The sequence below is a fragment of the Anguilla anguilla genome, chromosome 12 (assembly GCF_013347855.1).
Source record: "Anguilla anguilla isolate fAngAng1 chromosome 12, fAngAng1.pri, whole genome shotgun sequence".
NCBI lineage: Eukaryota > Metazoa > Chordata > Actinopteri > Anguilliformes > Anguillidae > Anguilla > Anguilla anguilla.
The window spans coordinates 37,240,437-37,249,544 of NC_049212.1; positions in this window are offsets into that span (position 1 = coordinate 37,240,437).

The following is a 9,108-nucleotide window of genomic DNA, read 5'->3' on the forward strand; positions in this document are numbered from 1 at the left end:
CATAGCTGAAAGGGCATTTTGAAACGTGCTACCGCATAGGGAAATTGTGACAAACAATTTTATGGGAAACAATTAAGATGGTGGATGCCGAAAAACTCTGGGGGGATAATTTAATGGCGTCTGGCAAAACACGGCCGATCCGACCATACGCCCTACAGCCATGCGCGTTGCCACGTTCTGTTGTGAAATAGCGTACTGCGAACGGAACGAACACAAGAAATGAATCCTCGAAACGTTTTATAATGCGGCCAGACCAGCACTAACCAAATAGTGTGGTACATGTGATATGGCAAGATTAGGCTGTCTTTCAAAGGTGAGTAGCTACAGGCTTCAGTGTTGTTAAACAATCTCGGTTGTTTTGCAACAAATTCAAACATCTTTAAAATGCGATGGCCATATGCACATTTAGAAACTTGTGAAGGTTGAACGTGCACCCTCGTGTGAATGATTATCTCCAACCTTACCCACAAAGCAATCTTTAAATGAATTAATTAACATTTTTTTGTTGCATTTCCTCTTAGTGTCTGTATGGGGCTAATGTGCCGTATCGCTCGCAACTCAGTGGAGAGTTCTCGTTTATTAATTACTTTGAAACAGTGGTGCATCTGAATCTGGCTAAAACCCGTTTGCTTTGCGTGACGGTGACCATTGGAAAGTTAGAAGAGCCGACGAAAACCCGCAAAAAACACCCCAAAACACGGACAGCATCCACGAGTAAGCGGGTAGTTGTAATTCATCTCACGTTTTCATGGTGATATTAAGTTAAGGGCAGCATAATTTAACGCAGTAGGCAACTAACTCTCAACCCTCTGGTTGTGATTGTAGGCAATGTCCTCTTCTGCTGGTGTCCCGTTAAATATTGAAATAAATATAACAGGCCCATGACCGTACGTTCAGCAAGAGTTCTTTCTGTCCTTAGGCCCTGATTGGGCCAAGAACACATAGCTTTGAACTTCAACTGAAAATATGGCATCGTTAAAGTTCTGTTCGACGCGTAATTCGCTTTTTTTTTAATTTTATTTTTTTAAAACATCATCTCTGTTTTAATGTATGCTTTGATTGGCCCAGGCAGTTTTTTGTGTGTATGATGAAGCTTATTTTAGATATTTTAGAGGACTCTGATGACCTTCTGGCTTGCAGTAGTTGATAAAGGGACAATCATGGATTTGTGGTTTAAAGAAAAAAAATATAAAAATCACGTACCTGTAACTCCAGAGCAACCTATGACACGTGCAGCCTCTAAAACTGCTGAGGTCATCGAAAGAAGTGACACGTGTTCCTCTGCAGTACCATATGTGGAGAGAACACCTCACAACAACCGCCAACTGACAGGACAGGAAGTGGTTTGCCCATGTTCAATTCCACCTTGAATGTTACAAAAAAAAACAGAAACTATAAAATGGTCTGTGTAATTATTTTCATCACCTACCTTTTGGACGGCCCAAATCTGTCGAGAATGTGTCTATTATCCTCAAATGGGAAGTCTACGCCAACGTACTGTGTCCCTTCGATCAGTCAGCCTTTATATACTGCAACTGGTGATCTGTAAATTTGGTCCCGGGTAAATAGGGTTTGGCAGTGTATGTAACGATGCAAATGTGTACTGCTTCTCTGGCTGAGCGGTGAGCTTGCACTGCTTTTGAATTGCAGGGGAAAGAAGTTCAGGCACAATATAAAATCTGGCATTTATGTTTATGACTGTGAATAATTTCTGTAAATGAAGTAAGTAAAAAATAATCTGCTCATCTACCTTTTTTTCCTTCAAAGCACAAACCTTTGATTGCCCCATACCAGCCAGTGTAAAGCCAGCAGACAGTTCTGCCTATATGTAAAATGTCCTTCATCGCACTAAAACTGTCTGAGCCAGCTGAAAACATGCATTAAACTGAAATATTTTCACAGAACTCCAGGAAGTGAACCATGTCTTTTCGGTGAAGTTTTAGCTCCCAGATCTCAATATAGTGTATAGTGCTGCATATCCAGTGTTTCACAGCTGCTACCATTTAAAATAGTCCCATTCTGAAATAGTCCTGAATAGTTTCAGCCAGGTGATGTGTGCGCTTGGGTTACTGGTCAGGGCGGGGCTCAGAGGTGTCCCCACCACCGACACGCCCAGAATCCGTGGAGTCAGTCCACCGGCTGCAACCTCGCATTATGATGGAGGAACAAACGTCGGAGAGCGTCAGCCAATCAGGAGCCACGGGGGGGGAACGAGAGCTGTCGTTAGCCAGCCGCGGCGGGCTCCCTGCTTTCCAGGCTGATCGTCCCGGGGGCCGGGGGAAATGAGCGGAGGAGCCGCGCTCGCGAGATAAACACCCCATTTTTTTCGAGGTTTTAAATGGACTTTTTGGACGGTGTCGTGATGGAGTGGGCCCGCGGCCGCTCGGAGGGAACAGAGAGAGAGAGAGAGAGAGAGAGAGAGCGAGCGTGCGTGCGCGCGCCTCTGCACCTGCCAGAACCACGTACCCCTGATGATGCATGGGGGCGGGACGTGCCTGGACGGGCTCAATTTCTGCGGTTTGGAATTTGGATTAATTGGTCAATTCTAATTGGGTTGTGGAATTGATCTGGCAGTATTGACAGTGCCTTTGAAGTCTGTGGTTTGTTCTACTTTCCATGGTCTGAGCTGTCTTATTGCTCTCGAAGCTTTTCTTGACAAAGACATACTATAGCCTTCCCTAAGAATGGGGTCATGCTAAATATTGATGTGCACACACTAGTAAGTGACCTGTCCCTTCCTAGGTTACATAAAACATCTTGTTGTTTTCATAACTTCTCTATAGATGATCAGAATTACGTAGCACCGAAAGACAGGCCCCCATTTCCTTCCATCTCCTTAATGTAGCTCCTGTCTTACTCCCTCTCCACCATACCTACACCCCAATATCAACTCAACATCTTAACCCATCACATTGAGGATTGTACCCATTGCTAAAATTGAACATTTGAGGAGTAGGTTTTTCTGAATGTTTTTTTTTATTTTCAAAATTCCAAGTCGGTGTTCTAGAACTCCACTGCTTTCAGTTACCATTAGTGAATGTGACATCATCATTATAATGTCCATTGAGAGCATTCTAGTGACGTGTTTTGGATCTTTGCGCTTTAGAGGTTTAAAGGAGCTACGCTCGCTGTTTGTGCTCACCGTTACCAAAGTTTTCCTGAGTCACAGCAGCGATCACGCCTCATGGCGGGCCATGGCAAACGTTAGCTACATGCGTGAATGTGGCACAGCGTTCGCTGCATTGCTGTGCTGAATTAAGCAGTGCTCTGCTTGAACGCTGTTCTGAGTGCAGCGGCGGGTCTTTTCAGAGATGGGCTCAGGAAAGAGCTCGGTCTGCAGGCGGAGGGGAAGAGGGGAGTTAAGATGTGGACTCACAGGAGGGACACCGAGCCAGGCAGGACCTGGGAGTGAGGAATCAAATCAGTTTAATTAAGTCTGTTGAGATGACAGAGGCTTTTACTCCACCCGCATTGGATTACCAGGAATGCAACCTCCTATGACAATCTGCATTATCCAGGCAATCTCTCTCTATCCCCCTCTCTTTTCTCCTCTCTCTCGCTCTCTCTCTCTCTCTCTCTGGCTTTGCAGATGGGCTGTACTTGTGATGGGGGGGGGGGCTGCCTTGCCAGTTGTGTGTGTGTAAGAGAGAGAGAGAGAGAGAGAGGCGCAGAGATAGTGAGAGAGAGGGAGGCAGAGAGAGAAAGAGAGAGAGGGGGAGAGAGAGTGAAGGAGGCAGAGAGAGTGAGGGAGAGAGAGGCAGAGAGAGAGAGGGAGGGAGGCAGAGAGAGAGAGAGAGAGAGGGAGGGAGGCAGAGAGAGAGAGAGAGAGAGGGAGGGAGGCAGAGAGAGAAAGAGAGAGAGAGGGAGAGAGAGTGAAGGTGGCAGAGAGAGTGAGGGAGAGAGAGGCAGAGAGAGAGAGGGAGGGAGGCAGAGAGAGAAAGAGAGAGAGGGAGGGAGGCAGAGAGAGAGAGGGAGGGAGGCAGAGAGAGAGAGAGAGAGAGAGAGGGAGGGAGGGAGGCAGGCAGGCAGGCAGAGAGAGAGAGGGAGGGAGGCAGGGAACTCCGAGCACTGTTAGGCTGTCGGGCAGAGCGAAGGCTTGTCTTTGGCTCTCGCTGCCTCTCGCCTCATAACTCGCTCTCTCTGGCTTGTGGGATATACGGCAGGGAAGCAGAACCTAGGCTGTGGTTGGAGGGGCCCCACAGACAAAGGTAAGCTGTGGGGGGGGGGGGTGAGGGTGTGTGTAGGGGGGGTGAGGATGTGTGTGTGTGTGTGGGGGGGGGGGGGGGGGGGTGAGGGTGTGTGTAGGAGGGGTGAGGGTGTGTGTGTGGGGGGGGGTGTGTGGGGGGGGGGTGTGAGGGTGTGTGTGTGTGTGGGGGGGGGGGTGTTATGTACAAGGCTGGCTGCATATAGCAGTCCTGGGGAAGTGTGAGTTTGTGACTCCAGTCTCAGCGCGCTGCTGGAATCCTGTTGTTCACGTTGCTGAAAAATGACCCTGCCTCATCGCTCCTCTGTCTCTCTCTGAGCTCCGGAGGGGGAGGGGGGGCGCGAGGGGGCTGTTGAGAGGGTTGAGAGGGCTGAGTATGTTTTTTTGGGGTAAGGGAGCACTAATTAGCTCCTTGCTACTTTTCGGTAAAGTAGCGCTAATTAACTCCTTGCTCCTCTCTCTCTCTCTGAGCTGGGGAGGGGGGGAACATAGTTGAGAGGGCTGGGTATGGTTTTTGGGTAAGGGAGCACTAATTAACTCCTTCCTCCTTTTGGGTAAGGGATCACCTATTAACTCCTTGCTTCTCTGTCTCTGAGTTGCGGGGGTGGGGGAGGGTGGGCGTAGCTGAGAGGGCTGAGTATGGTTTTTGGCTAAGGGAGCACTAACTACAGTGTCGCCTGCTGAGCTTCTGAGCTTCCGTACCTGCACCACAGCACCAGCGATGCCGTGTTCCTTGGGACCGGAGGTTACCTGCGTTACTGTGCTACAGTTTCCGGTGAGAGGGACACCTTAAGCAGTGGCCTCACAGACCTCAGGTCAGCTGCTGAGGGAAGATAAATTTAACCGCGGTCAAACAGCCTGGACCGGCACGACCGCGCGCGCGTGGTGGACGTCCCGCAGGTGAAACATCTGCTTCCGCGAAATAGTTTTTTTTTTTTTTTTTTTTTTCCTCTTCGCGGTGCGGGAAACGTGGATGTTTTCCTTCAAATTGAGACACACAGATCACGAGAGAACATGCTAAGGAAGGGGAATGCTCTGCGGAGTGCTCTTTATGGTACATGCAAAATAAATAAATAAAATAAAATAAATGAATAAATGCTCCCTTGACATCAGCAGGTGTTATTCTGCGATCGCTGGTTCGTGCCATCACAGTGGGTGTGTGTTTGTGTGTGTGTGTGTGTGCGTGTGTGTGTGTGTGTGTGGGGGGGGGGGGGGGGGGGGCAGGGGGGGGTGTTATGAGGCACCAGGGTCAGAGTTACGGGGAAGAGAAAGCTTGTCAGGTGCTGATAATGGAAGTGTTTTTATTGCTGTTATTTTAACCCGTCCCTGGTTCATTTCTATTGGTTCAGCTCTCCATCATCGTTGTCGGCGTGTTGCCGTGTAAAAAACAATCTCTCGATTGGCTGGACGTTGCTTACGCCGTGGTCCAGTCACCAAATTAATGGCTGCACACCATTAATGTAAAGGCACTAGAGCTCTTGAAGCAGGTACTTAAAAACATTAAATTCACGGCGCTGTATATAATTACACACTGAAGTAAAGCAACGATTAAGTGGTGACTCTGATGGATGCAGTGGGGGGGCTTTTGTCACTCACCAACCTTTAGGAAGAAAAAAAAAAAGACAATAATCTGTTTTTGAGGACATTTGGTGCTAAAAGCTTTTTTTTTTTTTTTTTTTTAAATTCAGGTCCCCTAGTGTGAAAATAGCTCGCACTCAAATGGCCAGTTTGCAGAGGGAGCTGGTTTATTGTGAGAGAGGACACGCTATATTGTTCACAGATAAACCCAGCCCTTGGACTTCAGTCACAGTGCTGTCTCTTCCCCTATTGGCTCCCGCATAGGTTCTTTCTGACAGCACACGCGTGTGTGTGGGCTCAATCCTGGACAGCGGTGTGGTTCTGGGGCAGAACCACTGGCCCCCCGGTGGTGACAGACGGTGTCTGTTCAGGACCCTGGACAGTTCCGTCCGCTCAGCTCTTCTTCCTCCGTCGGAGCGGAGTGCTCACACTGATTGTTCCCGTGTCGCTCTTGTCTTCTTCTTCTTCTTCTTCTCCTCCGTTGTTTTCTCGGAGTCGGCTGATCCGCGTGGTGTCGCGCCGGCAGGTTGAAGGGGAGGCCCCTAATCTCTCACAGGTTGCGGTATCGGGACGGTCTGGGCGCGCGCGCGCTGATCTTCCTGGAAGCGGTTGATGAGGGGAGAAGAAGAACAACGGCTCTGAATAATGCAGCCGCCTGGCTGCCGTCACACACACGCGCACGCACGCACAAACACACACACACACACACACGCTCCACTCTCTCCAATCTGCTTCTTCTGGGCCGGCGTCCAGCAGCGGGGCCTGCCCTGGAAGGGGGGGGGGGGGGGGCGGGAGGAGGGAGGCGGGCCCGGGGCGGGGCGAGGCCCGGGGTGAGGATGAGGGCGAGCCGCACGCCGGACACCCCGCTTCCACCTGCATTATTAATCACTTTTAATGGAAAATGTAATGAAAACAAATCTGGCGAATGTGGATTTATGCACAGCAGGCCGCTGCATTTGAACTGGGGCGGCTGAGGATGTGAAGGCTGCACACTTTGCAGATTGGGTGGAGGGGTGGAGGGGTGGAGGGCGGTGCATGAAATTCATGGGTGGTGCCAAAACCCCTATGGGGTAAATGGTTTGAGGATGCGTGCATGTAGCTTTGCTGATAGGGATTGGGGGAGTATTAAGTGTAAACTGCTGTATTTGGGGAGTGGTGCAGGTCGCTGGACAGTATGTAGGACACACAGGTGGAAGTGAAAATGAAGGCTATCAGGGGTGTCAGGGGTGGGGCTTGGTGGTAATTTCCTGAAAAGGCCTGTAGTTCGTTCGTATCGAGAGGGCTGCGGTGTATTTGCTGAAAATAATCCAGACACTACGCACAGGTTTAAGCAGTGACCTCAAGCTGTCGTGAAAGGTAGCGGTGCGTGGATTTTGGAAGGGGACCCTTCAGGTCGTGACCTTTGACCCTTTCATTCTGTCCCGAGACCGTATCAAAGTTTGGTTTCCCCGAATGCAACTTTTTTTTTTCTTATCAGGTTTCACTCTCAGTTTTTTATTCCTTTCATCCTTTGTTTCTTTCCCCATCCCACTTTGTGCCTGCCACTCCCATGCCCCCCCCCCCCCAGCTCTTAGTTTTATTCTCACCGTATAATCACAGCTCCTTGTTACAGTTACAGCACACGGGCATTGTCCGAGGGTGTGACGCTCAGTCCTCCTGTAGCTCACGTCCAGCAGAGCGCGTTCAGGCGAGGCAGATCCCAGATTTAAACGCGGAAAGAGGGGACCGGAATCGGAGAGCGAAAACGCCAACGCCACGGAGCTTCTCGTTCACAGCACGGGGGGGGGGGGGAATTAATATTGAGGGAAACTACGGCGCCTGATTGGAAAACCAATTATATGGATTAAGAGGGCACGTTGGAGCATTGATACTCAAACTATGAGAGGAATTGAAATGAAAGCCAGATTAAAAGAGTGTTTCAAAGCAATTCAGGGGGGAAAATATTAAGTCTTTTTTTGTGGGCAACTATGGAGTCTTTTTTTTTTGTAGCTGAGATTTGACAGTTTTCAGGACTGAGTGCACTGAGGGCTGTATGGGGTGTAGACAGTTGTCATTGTCGACAGCGCTGTGTCCGTGGTGCCACCTGTTGTAGCCGGATACAGCAGACAGGTCTCCTCCCCGTTTCTCCGGTCCTTTGTCCACGCAGGACACCCCCCCCCCGATGACCACACCGTACGCAAATATACGGGCCCTTACTTCAGCGTCTCGCTTACGGGCGGCGGGCGCGGGGAAACGAACGGGCCCCAGACGCAAGCCAAGGGCCGATCGATTTCTCTCCCCTCCTCCCGGAGCCCGCCGCGAGCCGGCGGCGTGACTGATGGCACTTAGCGGCCCGCGGCTCGCGCTGTACATCGGTTATGTGTTGGCCCACACCGCCAACTGCCCGCGAGTCCAAGTTTTTTTTTTTTTTTTTCTTCTTTTTTTTTTTAAACCAGCCAGCGCGTTTAGTACTCTGGGCTCATGACCAAGAGGGTATACGGGCCTGGAGTTTGTCAGTGAGGCGCTGAATATTTCATCCGCGTGGTCCTGACTCCGGTTGCTCTGAACTGAAGGTGCTGGTGGTCACCGGTCTGGCTGAGCGAAATGTAGATAAGGGCGCAATGCAAAAATGGATAAGACCCTAAGCGGGCGCATTAGGTGATTGTCCATCGCAGGCCTGTAGGCATTTTGTTTTTACATGTGTGTGGTGTGTGTATGTGCAAGTGTGCGCATGCATATTAGTGTGAGAGAAAAAGAGGGAGCACACCATTACCATCACAGTGTATGAAAAATATTATTTTAAGCTATGTGTGCTGCTGACTCCAATTTTAAATGAAATGACTGAATGTTAGACTATTAAGGTATGATTGAAAGATGGAATAACAAGCAGCCGTATGCATCAAAGCTTAGCAGAGCTTAAGAAACACTAAGACTGTCTGATACTCTTTTTCAAATTTAGGTACAATTCCCTGTCTGAAAATTTGTAATTTATTTCTGCAAGTCTAATTGTGTTTCTTCATATGTAAATGTTTATGTACTTTTCAGCTGATGGAGGAGAGGGAAATTTATGCACCAGTAATATTTGCTCTGTCATATTTTTTAATAGAACAGTAATTATACATATTTGTAGTATTCAGGTTTGCCTGAATATATTCATTGTCCTTGTCTTGTGGAATGCAGAATACATTGTGTACATATGCATATTGTGAATGTGTGTTTGCATGTGTACACAGACACACACACACACAGGAAGTGTAGTGAGCAGAAAAATGGAAGCACTTATGAGCAGCCACTTAATTGGTCAGTATCTGGCGCCTGGGGTTCTACAGGAATACAGGCTGTTTTTA